The sequence below is a fragment of the Pseudophryne corroboree genome, chromosome 11 (genome assembly GCF_028390025.1).
Source record: "Pseudophryne corroboree isolate aPseCor3 chromosome 11, aPseCor3.hap2, whole genome shotgun sequence".
Classification (NCBI taxonomy): Eukaryota; Metazoa; Chordata; class Amphibia; order Anura; family Myobatrachidae; genus Pseudophryne; species Pseudophryne corroboree.
The window spans coordinates 287878683-287892306 of NC_086454.1; positions in this window are offsets into that span (position 1 = coordinate 287878683).

Here is a 13624-nt window from a genome sequence, read left to right on the forward strand (position 1 = left end):
AGGTCCAAAAAGGGGGCGGGGCTTGACGGCACTGTACTACACAGTGCCTTGCCACTGCTAGTTGCCAGCACCATGGGATAATGGAGGGGATGTGAGCAGCAGCATGGCCAAACCAGTGAGTGTGACTCAGGGAAGGGCACTGTATGTGTGTGTGACTGCTATATGTGTGTATAAATGTTTGCTTGTGTGTGACTATGTGAATAGGTGTGTGACTACATAGCTGTATGTGTGCTGGTATGTCACTGTATGTATGTGTCACTATATATGTATTTATACAGGTGTGTGATTGTATGTATGTGAGAGAATGTATGTGTGCGTGTATGTTTTTAGGTGTGTGACAGCATGTATTTGTATAGGTGTGTGATTTCATGTATGTATCAATGTATGAGTTATTATTGTATACCCCTTTTCTCTAACGTCCTAAGTGGATGCAGGGGACTCCGTAAGGACCATGGGGAATAGCGGCTCCGCAGGAGACTGGGCACATCTAAAGAAAGCTTTAGGACTATCTGGTGTGCACTGGCTCCTCCCCCTATGACCCTCCTCCAAGCCTCAGTTAGATCTCTGTGCCCGAACGAGAAGGGTGCACACTAGGGGCTCTCCTGAGCTTCTTAGTGAAAGTTTTAGATTAGGTTTTTTATTTTCAGTGAGACCTGCTGGCAACAGGCTCACTGCATCGAGGGACTAAGGGGAGAAGAAGCGAACTCACCTGCGTGCAGAGTGGATTGGGCTTCTTAGGCTACTGGACATTAGCTCCAGAGGGACGATCACAGGCCCAGCTTGGATGGGTCCCAGAGCCGCGCCGCCGGCCCCCTTACAGAGCCAGAAGGCAGAAGAGGTCCGGAAAATCGGCCGCAGAAGACGTCCTGTCTTCAACAAGGTAGCGCACAGCACTGCAGCTGTGCGCCATTGCTCTCAGCACACTTCACACTTCGGTCACTGAGGGTGCAGGGCGCAGGGGGGGGCGCCCTGAGACGCAATAAAAACACCTTGGATGGCAAAAAAATGCATCACATATAGCTCCTGGGCTATATGGATGCATTTAACCCCTGCCAGAATCCATAAAAAAGCAGGAGAAAAGTCCGCGAAAAAGGGGCGGAGCCTATCTCCTCAGCACACTGGCGCCATTTTCCCTCACAGCTCCGTTGGAGGGAAGCTCCCTGTCTCTCCCCTGCAGTCACTACACTACAGAAAGGGTTAAAAAAAGAGAGGGGGGCACTAATTAGGCGCAGTATTAACTATACAGCAGCTATAAGGGGAAAAACACTTATACCTGTATAAGGTTATCCCTGTATATATATAGCGCTCTGGTGTGTGCTGGCAAACTCTCCCTCTGTCTCCCCAAAGGGCTAGTGGGGTCCTGTCCTCTATCAGAGCATTCCCTGTGTGTGTGCTGTATGTCGGTACTTTTGTGTCGACATGTATGAGGAGAAAAATGATGTGGAGACGGAGCAGATTGCCTGTAATAGTGATGTCACCCCCTAGGGAGTCGACACCTGAGTGGATGAACTGTTGGAAGGAATTACGTGACAGTGTCAGCTCTGTATAAAAGACAGTGGTTGACATGAGACAGCCGGCTACTCAACTTGTGCCTGTCCAGACGTCTCATAGGCCGTCAGGGGCTCTAAAGCGCCCGTTACCTCAGATGGCAGATATAGACGCCGACACGGATACTGACTCCAGTGTCGACGGTGAAGAGACGAATGTGACTTCCAGTAGGGCCACACGTTACATGATTGAGGCAATGAAAAATGTTTTACACATTTCTGATAATACGAGTACCACCAAAAAAGGGGTATTATGTTCGGTGAGGAAAAACTACCTGTAGTTTTCCTGAATCTGAGAAATTAAATGAGGTGTGTAATGATGCGTGGGTTTCCCCCGATAACAACGGATAATTTCTAAAATGTTATTGGCATTATATCCTTTCCCGCCAGAGGTTAGGGTGCGTTGGGAAACACCCCCTAGGGGGGATAAAGCGCTCACACGCTTGTAAGGGCTCTACCTTCGCCTGAGATGGCCGCCCTTAAGGATCCTGCTGATAGAAAGCAGGAGGGTATCCTAAAAGGTATTTACACACATACTGGTGTTATACTGCGACCAGCAATCGCCTCAGCCTGGATGTGCAGTGCTGGGTTGGCGTGGTCGGATTCCCTGACTGAAAATATTGATACCCTAGATAGGGACAGTATATTTTTGCCTATAGAGCATTTAAAAGATGCATTTTTATATATGCGTGATGCACAGCGGAATATTTGCCGACTGGCATCAAGTCTAAGCGCGTTGTCCATTTCTACCAGTAGAGGGTTATGGACACGTCAGTGGTCAGGTGATGCGTATTCCAAACGGCATTTGGAAGTATTGCTTTATTAAGGGAGGAGTTATTTGGGGTCGGTCTTTCAGACCTGATGGCCACGGCAACAGCTGGGAATTCCACGTTTGTACCCCAGGTCGCCTCTCAACATGAGAAGACGCCGTATTATCAGGCGCAGTCTTTTCGTGGACAAGCGGGCAAAAGGTTCCTCATTTCTGCCCCGTGACAGAGGGAGAGGAAAAAGGCTGCAGAAATCAGCCAGTTCCCAGGAACAGAAACCCTCTCCCGCCTCTGCCAAGCCCTCAGTATACGCTGGGGCTTTACAAGCAGAATCAGGCACGGTGGGGGGCCCGTCTCAATGAATTTCAGCGCGCAGTGGGCTCACTCGCAAGTAGATCCCTGGATCCTTCAGGTGATATCTCAGGGGTACAAATTAGAATTCGAGACGTCTCCCCCTCGCCATTTCCTAAAGTCGGCTTTACCGATGTCTCCTTCTGACAGGGAGACAGTTTTGGAAGCCATTCACAAGCTGTATTCCCAGCAGGTGATAATCAAGATACCCCTCCTGCAACAGGGAACGGGGTATTATTCCACACTGTTGTGGTACCGAAGCCGGACGGCTCGGTGAGACCGATTCTAAATCTAAAATCTTTGAACACTTACGTACAGAGGTTCAAATTCAAGATTGAGTCACTCAGAGCAGTGATTGCGAACCTGGAAGAAGGGGACTACATGATGTCTCGGGACATCAAGGATGCTTACCTTCATGTCAAAATTTACCCTTCTCACCAAGGGTACCTCAGGTTTATGGTACAGAACTGTCACTATCAGTTCAGACGCTGCCGTATGGATGGTACACGGCACCCCGGGTCTTTACCAAGGTAATGGCCGAAATGATGATATTCCTTCGAAGGAAGTGAATTTTAGTTATCCCTTCCTTGGACAATTCCCTGATAAGGGTAAGATCCAGGGAACAGTTGGAGGTCGGTGTAGCACTATCTCAGGTAGTGTTGCGGCAGCACAATTGGATTCTCAATATTCCAAAATCGCACCTGGTTCCGACGACGTGTCTTCTGTTCCTAGGGATGATCCTGGACACAGTCCAGAAAAAGGTGTTTCTCCCGGAGGAGAAAGCCAGGGAGTTATCCGAGCTAGTCAGGAACCTCCTAAAACCGAGCCAAGTCTCAGTGCATCAATGCACAAGGGTTCTGGGTAAAATGGTGGCTTCCTACGAAGCAATCCCATTCGGCAGATTCCACGCAAGAACTTTCCAGTGGGACCTGCTGGACAAATGGTCCGGATCGCATCTTCAGATGCATCAGCGGATAACCCTGTCACCAAGGACAAGGGTGTCCCTCCTGTGGTGGTTGCAGAGTGCTCATCTTCTAGAGGGCCGCAGATTAGGCATTCAGGACTGGGTCCTGGTGACCACGGATGCCAGCCTGCGAGGCTGGGGAGCAGTCACACAGGGAAGGAATATCCAGGGCTTATGGTCAAGCCTGGAGACATCACTTCACATAAATATCCTGAAGCTAAGGGACATTTACAATGCTCTAAGCTTAGCAAGACCTCTGCTTCAAGGTCAGCCGGTGTTGATCCAGTCGGACAACATCACGGCAGTCACCCACGTAAACAGACAGGGTGGCACAAGAAGCAGGAGGGCAATGGCAGAAGCTGCAAGGATTCTTCGCTGGGCGGAAAATCATGTGATAGCACTGTCAGCAGTATTCATTCCGGGAGTGGACAACTGGGAAGCAGACTTCCTCAGCACGACCTCCACCCGGGAGAGTGGGGACTTCACCCAGAAGTCTTCCACATGATTAAAAACTCGACAGGTATTGCGCCAGGTCCAGGGACCCTCAGGCAATAAGCTGTAGACGCTCTGGTAACACCGTGGGTGTACCAGTCAGGGTATGTGTTCCCTCCTCTGCCTCTCATACCCAAGGTACTGAGATTGATAAGATGGAGAGGAGTAAGCACTATATTCGTGGTTCCGGATTGGCCAAGAAGGACTTGGTAACCGGAACTTCAAGAGATGCTCACGGAGGATCCGTGGCCTCTACCTCTAAGAAGGGACCTGCTCCAGCAAGGACCCTGTCTGTTCCAAGACTTACCGCGGCTGCGTTTGACGGCATGGCGGTTGAACGCCGGATCCTGAAGGAAAAAAGGCATTCCGGATGAAGTCATCCCTATCCTGATCAAAGCCAGGAAGGATGTAACCGCAAAAACATTATCACCGCAATTGGCGAAAATATGTTGCGTGGTGCGAGGCCAGTAAGGCCCGACGGAGGAAATTCAACTGGGTCGATTCCTACATTTCCTGCAAACAGGAGTGTCTATGGGCCTGAAATTGGGGTCCATTAAGGTTCAAATTTCGGCCCTGTCAATTTTCTTCCAAAAAGAACTAGCTTCAGTCCCTGAAGTTCAGACGTTTGTAAAAGGGGTACTGCATATACAGCCTCCTTTTGTGCCTCCAGTGGCACTTTGGGATCTCAATGTAGTTTTGGGTTCCAAAAGTCACATTGGTTTGAACCACTTAAATCTGTGGAGTTAAAATATCTCACATGGAAAGTGGTCATGCTGTTGGCCCTGGCCTGGGCCAGGCGCGTGTCAGAATTGGCGGCTTTATCCTGAAAAAGCCCTTATCTGATTTTCCATTCGGACAGGGCGGAATTGAGGACTCGTCCTCAGTTTCTCCCCAAGGTGGTTTCAGCGTCTCACCTGAACCAACCTATTGGTGGTGCCTGCGGCTACTAGGGACTTGGAGGCCTCCAAGTTGCTAGACGTTGTCAGTGCCCTGAAAATATATGTTTCCAGGACGGCTGGAGTCAGGAAATCTGACTCGCTGTTTATCCTGTGTGCACCCAACAAGCTGGGTGCTCCTGCTTCTAAGCAGACTATTGCTCGTTGGATTTGTAGTACAATTCAGCTTGCACATTCTGTGGCAGGCCTGCCACAGCCAAAAATCTGTAAATGCCCACTCCACAAGGAAGGTGGGCTCATCTTGGGCGGCTGCCCGAGGGGTCTCGGCTTTACAACTTTGCCGAGCAGCTACTTGGTCAGGAGCAAATACGTTTGTAAAATTCTACAAAATTGATATCCTGGCTGAGGAGGACCTGGAGTTCTCTCATTTGGTGCTGCAGAGTCATCCGCACTCTCCCGCCCGTTTGGGAGCTTTGGTATAATCCCCATGGTCCTTACGGAGTCCCCAGCATCCACTTAGGACGTTAGAGAAAATAAGAATTTACTTACCGATAATTCTATTTCTCATAGTCCGTAGTGGATGCTGGGCGCCCATCCCAAGTGCGGATTGTCTGCAATACTTGTACATAGTTATTGTTACAAAAATCGGGTTATTATTGTTGTGAGCCATCTTTCAGAGGCTCCTCTGTTATCTTGCTGTTAACTGGGTTCAGATCACAGGTTATACGGTGTGATTGGTGTGGCTGGTATGAGTCTTACCCGGGATTCAAAATCCTTCCTTATTGTGTACGCTCGTCCGGGCACAGTATCCTAACTGAGGCTTGGAGGAGGGTCATAGGGGGAGGAGCCAGTGCACACCAGATAGTCCTAAAGCTTTCTTTAGATGTGCCCAGTCTCCTGCGGAGCCGCTATTCCCCATGGTCCTTACGGAGTCCCCAGCATCCACTACGGACTATGAGAAATAGAATTATCGGTAAGTAAATTCTTATTTTACACCGCCAGCTAGGAACACGGGTTATTGGACATGAGCACACATAACCCATGTTGCTGGTTGGTGTAAAAGGGCCCAGTTGGAATAATCCGGGTCGATTGACCTGGTATACCAACTCCAGGTATCTTGCAGGGTTGAACACGGGTTCAACTCGGCAAGCTGTGCTGTGCAAACTGGGAGCCGGGTCGATGCAACTCGGCTCCTGTTCACAGTGTATGTACAGGCAGCGCTTGGAGATTATGTGATCTCCAAGTGCCGCCCCCGCTGCGTCACCAGCAATGTCACCAACCCGGCAATATGCCAAATTGGGATCTGCGGTGGGAAAAGGGCCTGAGGATCGCACCCGGGAAGCATCCGTGTCAGGCTCCCAGGTGCGATCCACCTCAGATGATATAAAAGAGGTATTATTTTATCTTTATCTGTAGCCCAAATAAATAAAAAAATACAAGTAAAAAGTGTGAAAATGCCTACAGTAGCTATCCCCTTTGCCCTTGTGGAGTTATATATATATATGCACACACAACAAGTTAATGGCTTACCCCGGGTGACAAAACTCCTGGTTTCGGGCCTGCCCTCCTCCCCACTGCACTTTAGGCAGTGGCGCCAGCAGCACTCTCCCGCACAGAGCCGGTGCTCTCCAGCTCAGCACCGTGAAGCGCGGCTCCGGCTTGGTCCCTCCGGCTCCCTCCCTCCTCCCCACTGCACTTTAGGCAGCGGCACCGGCAGCACTCTCCACGGATCTGTGTGCGGTATGTACCGCACACCACCTCTATCTCCCCTCCGGTTTACTTAAGTGTAAGGTTCTTTAATTGTTGCACTACTTCTGTGGGCATTCTATGTGGCACTAGTACTGTGGGCGCTTTGTGGATCACTACTGCTGTGGGCATTATGTGTGGCACGTCTACTGTGGGTGCTCTGTGGGGCACTACTGCTGTGGGCGCTCTGTGTGGCACAACTACTGTGGGCGCTCTGTGGCACGACTACTGTGGGTGCTCGGTGTGGCACGACTACTGTTGGCGTTCTGTGTGGCACGACTACTGTGGGCGTTCTGTGTGGCACGACTACTGTGGGCGTTCTGTGTGGCATGACTACTGTGGGCGTTCTGTGTGGCACGACTACTGTGGGCGTTCTGTGTGGCATGACTACTGTGGGTGCTCGGTGTGGCACGACTACTGTGAGCATTGTGTGTTAGGCACGCTATCATTGTGGGCATTTTGTGTGGCACTACTACTGTGGGTGTTATTTGTATAAGGGACACTACTGTGGGTATTGTGTATAAGGAGCACTACTGTGTATCGTAAGGTGAATTAGGTACACAACTATCGGGTGCAATATGAATCAGGCACTACGTGTGGTATAATGTGAATACGATTGTGATACTGTGTGGCGTAATTTGAATTGGGGATACTATTATGTGGTCACGCCCCTTCCATATGAGACCACGCCCCTTTTTGCGGGCACTGTCCCTTTATTCCATATGGGAGGGAGGGCGCAAATTTATTGTTTGCAGGAGGGTGCCGGACACCCTTGCACCGGCCCTGAGTGGGCAGATTATGTTCCACCAATAGCTACTGTCATCTGAGGAACGTGTCAACCATTGTGGCAACAGGCTATCTTTTCACTCTTGGCAGCATATTCTGTCTGCATGGGATGTCTAATGGCTCCACATGAGCAAAAGGCATTCAGTCTTAAGTAGATGCCAAGTATTTCCTAAAAGAATCACCTCTTTTAATTCCACAGCAAGACAGGTAGAAAACCACAAAAAATGTGTCTATTTGTAAAATCCATTGATTAGTAAATAAACCCTGCAGATAGTTTGGTTCTGCTAAAGTTTTATGTATTCTCATGCAGGCATTTGCTAAAGTCAGTGGTTACATAGGACTAGCAGGCACAGTGGTTTGCATTGCTGTCTCCCAGTGCTGGGGCCAGGGATGTAGCAAGACCTATGGGGGCCCCATAGCAAAAATCTTCCACCCCCGTGTAGTATTTAATGTATGGCAAGTGCTCACCAGTGGCAGCAATCCGGGTAGCAGCTCTCCCTAACACACAGTCACCTGCCCTAGACACATGGGTGACCCTCAGACAACCCATGACAACAGACATATTGGGGCAGATGTATTAACCTGGAGAAGGCATACGGAAGTGATAAACCAGTGATATGTGCAAGGTGATAAAGGCACCAGCCAATCAGCTCTTATATGTAAATTAACAGTTAGGAGCTGATTGGCTGGTGCATTATCACCTTGCACTTAACACTGCTTTATCACTGGTTTATCACTTCCTTATGCCTTCTCCAGGTTAATACATCTACCCCATTAAATAACAAAACAAAAATAGATGCGGTAGCGCCCAGGTGACACTCGGAATTGCACTACTAAAGCACGTAATAGAAAATTTATAATTAATATAAAATTAATTCAATGGATTGACACTCCTCTAAAAAACGAGTGGCAGCAACCTTAAACAGAAGAACATGTGCTTGGAACACACATATATAGTGAGATTTAAAAAATAGAGATAAGGGCGCCTTCTAGTGTCTAGATAAATAAATATAGTGTATACCCAATGTGAAAGAAAAAGTGGACACTACTTATCTGGGGCATGTATTTCTCTTCGGTCACAAGACCAATAATGGTACATAAAAGAGATAAAGGAAATATAACATAGCGCGTACCGTTTTTATACCATTAATCAGCAAAAATATGCTTGTATATAAAAAACCTTACAGGGATGAACCCCGTAATTTAAAATCCACAGCCAGGGATAAAAGGTTTTTACAGATTTTAATACAACACATAAAAACAAATGGTAGAAGTGTGAGCGTACAATATATAAAATTCAATCAGGCTTATCTGTCCACATGGAAAACTGGTACGTCAAATGTTTTTCATATAGACCCTACAAATAGTAGCAATGCAAACGTACAAGAAATAGATATATATTAGGCTTATCTGTCCTTGTAGGAGGTTCAGGTGCAGCCATCCCAACGCGTTTCGTCACTATTCAGACTTCATCATGATGAAGTCTGAATAGTGACGAAACGCGTTGGGATGGCTGCACCTGAACCTCCTACAAGGACAAATAAGCCTAATATATATCTATTTCTTGTACGTTTGCATTGCTACTATTTGTAGGGTCTATATGAAAAACATTTGACGTACCAGTTTTCCATGTGGACAGATAAGCCTGATTGAATTTTATATATTGTACGCTCACACTTCTACCATTTGTTTTTATGTGTTGTATTAAAATCTGTAAAAACCTTTTATCCCTGGCTGTGGATTTTAAATTACGGGGTTCATCCCTGTAAGGTTTTTTATATACAACCATATTTTTGCTGATTAATGGTATAAAAACGGTACGCGCTATGTTATATTTCCTTTATCTCTTTTATGTACCATTATTGGTCTTGTGACCGAAGAGAAATACATGCCCCAGATAAGTAGTGTCCACTTTTTCTTTCACATTGGGTATACACTATATTTATTTATCTAGACACTAGAAGGCGCCCTTATCTCTATTTTTTACATCTACCCCATTATTAGGCTGATTTATTTGTGAATCATAGCCTTCTTAGATACTTTATATCATACACTAGTAGAATTAGGGAGACTATATACGTTTTAAAAATACATATTTTTCTGTTTACCGTAACGCTTGAGTGCAGCATACAGACCACCAGCCAGTGACTACTATATGCTGGTAGCAGTGGAAGATACAGGCGGTGAACAATGTTGTGGATGCAGGATATTGCAGGGTCTCTCTGAGCTAAGTGGAACTCGTCCATGCCCCACCGCGGCACTCTAACACAGTGACAAGATAGCGATGTGCAGGTGCAGAAGTACAGAAGGTGGCCATTTTGGTTAGGGACTAAAGCCTCTCTAAAGAAGCCAACATGGAGACTGCGCAGTAGCGCTTCCCTGGCTTCAGCACAATGTACTCTTCCTTTCTTCACTCTTTCCATTATCTTCTTGCCCCCATGCTTACAGTGGCCCTGAACTTGTCTGCTGCGCCCATTTACAGGTTACAGCCAGCACAGACTTTGCTGTTATTATGGCAGTATATGCATAATTGTGTCGTGTCCAGCTTACTATGTTACTATGTTACTATGTTACTGTGTGTCTCATTGTTTTGCCTTTAAGATCCTGTTATTGTAATGATTACATTTAACCGTGTTTCTTGTTATGGCAGCACTTTGGGCCTAATTCACAGGTGTAGGCTAATGTCATTGAAATTGCGATGTTTTACCCTACACAACTGCTGATGTTAGCAAGTGAACCTGTTCCCATAAATGAAAATAGACGCCCACCGGAGCGACTGCAACTCATTGGCAATCTGCGTACATATAAGCAGCAAGAACATTAAACATTGACTGCTCGAGTAGGTCTATGGCTCCGCAAACTAGATGCTACAGTATTCACGCAGGCGCCATGTTTTTGTACGCAGGAGCTCGCAGCTGACGTCAGATACATGCCCTGTAAATGGCCATGACTTGCCTGCGTTTTTACAACCACTCCCCGCTAACACCATGTTACCAACTCAAATGGTCACTTCCCGTCAATCACTTTGCGGCTGAATCCTCATTGCGAACGTATTTGTAAAAGGGCCTATGCGCATGCGCTGTGCATTCGCAACATGTGCACAGTCTGCCATTAATCGCTTATTTGCAAAAATATCGGCACCTCAAGGACCCTACACACTGGCCGATGTGTGCGGCCGATATGAACAATCTCGTTGAATAATGAACGAGAAATTGTTCATATCTTTCAGTGTGTAGGTACCAATGATGAACGATGCTCGGACCCGCGGTTGTTCATCATTGGTGCCAGCTCGCTTAAACATGCAGGCCAATATGGGCAATATCATCCATATTAGCATACAGGGCTATGGGGCCGGGTGACGTCAGGGAGTGAAGAAACTTCACTCCCCTACCCCAGCAGCCGGGTCGACCATCGGCCGTATCGGCCGACAAGCACCTCGGCAACAAATCGGCCAGTGTGTAAGGCCCATTAAAATTAGGCCCTTTTTCTGTATATGTACTCTGCTAGTATTATTATTATTGTTATTATTATAATACAAACCTTGTATCAACTTGTAAATGTAGGCGAGTACCAACACCATTTGCCATAGAAAAACAGCACAGTGCACACCATATATTATGCACAAGAGAGGGAGACTCCTAATTCAGGAAGGGTTAGTTATTATCCAGCCCTTCCAAAATGATAATCTGAAAATCGGGTCATATATTATTGAAAGTAAACTATTATCTATTCTCATCTACTGAATATTTTAAAAACAACATTCCAGAAAATGTGAACTCAAATCAATACTAAACAATTTCCATATTTTTCTAAGATAGGCTCATACACCATCTCAGCTATGTACATACAATATATCATAAGTGACCTATATACATCTTATGAGCACAAAACAATGGACTTGATGGCTTATCTGACCTATTTATGTATAAGGATTAGGTGGGGTATCACCATAGTCTAGAGCAGGGGTTCTCAAACTCGGTCCTCAGGACCCCACACAGTGCATGTTTTGCAGGTAACCCAGCAAGTGCACAGGTGTATTAATTACTCACTGACACATTTTAAAAGGCCCACAGGTGGAGCTAATTATTTCACTTGTGATTCTGTGAGGAGACCTGAAAAACATGCACTGTGTGGGGTCCTGAGGACCGAGTTTGAGAACCTGTGGTCTAGAGTGTATGCAGAAAGCTGCTTGTGTGCTGAATTACTACTGTGCCCTGCATACGATTAGCAGGTGAGGAGTCACTTACGGGAAAACTGCCACCTGTTATGTAAAAGTATTGCACCTCCCTTGCTATGTACTCTCATTAACACTGGCGCAGAGTGCAATTATCACCCAGGGGGCACACCCAATTACAGAACACAACCACAATAACCATGTGAAAAAAGTGGGTGTGACTTGTTAATGTAATGACGGACAGATGGAGGTAGCGAACTCAGCTGGTGATTTAAAGAAATTGGCAAAAATCGATAATAATTACATTTGTTATTATTACTAGTATTATTATTATTATTATGATGATGATGTATTTATAAAGTGCCAACCATTTACACAGTACTGCATCATATGTAAGAGGAGGACATTTACTTTACGTATAATAAAAAGATAAAATTAACTGATACTACGCGGGCCTTGCAATCTAATCACACACTGAACTTGTTACTATTTATATAGCTTTGCACTTCTGTTTAATTAATAAGAAAAAAGCTCAATTGAAAACAGCAAATCAAGCAATTAAATTAGGTAGCAGTGTCCTGGCGATATTACTGCTGCCTTATACATAACCCTCCTGGTATCTTCCTAATAATTTGTATACAGATGGCAGTAAAGACAGGCAGGTGCTTAATTGGTGCAAGGGCTTAAAAGGTCAGTCCTGAGCTCCCCCACTTTCATTAAGGGTATGTCTGCCAGGGAGAAAGCAGCATGAGTAGTTCCCGGCTGGTGCTAGTCGCAGAGAGCTCTATCCCAGCTTTTGCTAGTGAAGGTCCCTAGGGAGATGATGCTTTTAGAGCCTGACTGTGAGAGTATTGTACAGCTCTGGCCTCACGTGACGGAAGGAACGTCTCCTCATGTCCCCCATTGATTTGAGGGCTATTGTTTGAGCTCTATGATAAATGGGAAGCTCATGCTCATACATTGTAAATCCAATTAAACTGTCAGTTTGGCTGCATAGTCTTCTAGCACTCCCCTGTACACTGATATCACAGGAGCAGGGGTTGTTGCTGCTGTGTTGGGATATGTTATAGCTATTAGGTTACAGCAAGATGTGGGCATGAAATTCACCTGTCAAATTACATCTAGGTTGAATTGTGTGAATTGTGTCAGGGTGGCTTGGTAGATGTACTTTAATTATGTGGGAGAAGAAGGGGGCACAGAGCCAGGGAGTGATGCCCAGGTACGCAAGGACGTAGGGCAGGTCAGGGTGCAGGAGAGTGGTGGCATGCCAATTATACATCAGTATGGTGCCTGCACCAGGGGTTATAATTGTCGGCATCCTGCTCTGCCCCGATAAAGAGGTGAAGCAGGAAGCATTATACCCAGGTATAATACGTTTACCCTCTGTCCCAAAAGACCTGTACCAGGGGGATACTCACAGACAAGATGCCAAAAGGCGTCCAGTATCGCAATATATTTAGGGCAAGCAAGCCAATGTTTTATCAGTCAACATTGTGAATGTTGACTGACTGCATAAACTAAGGGGGTGCTGGGGTTCTTCCTCTTGCATATCTCCATTCTTCCCCTCTTTGGGGTCTATTCATGTAGAACAGAGGGGGTAATTCAGAACTGATCGCTGGGCAACGATTTTTGCAGCCCTGCGATCAGATAGTCGCCGCCTACAGGGGGAGTGTTTTTTAGCTGTGCAAGTGTGCGAACGCATGTTTAGCAGAGCTCACAAACTGATTTTGTGCAGTCTCTGCACAGCCCAGGCCGCTGCAATCACATCAGGCTGTTCAGGACCGGAATTGACGTCAGGCACCCGCCCTGCAAACACTTGGACACACCTGCGTTTTTCCAGACACTCCCTGGAAACGGTCAGTTGCCACCCACAAACGCCCCCTTCCTGTCAATCTCCTTGC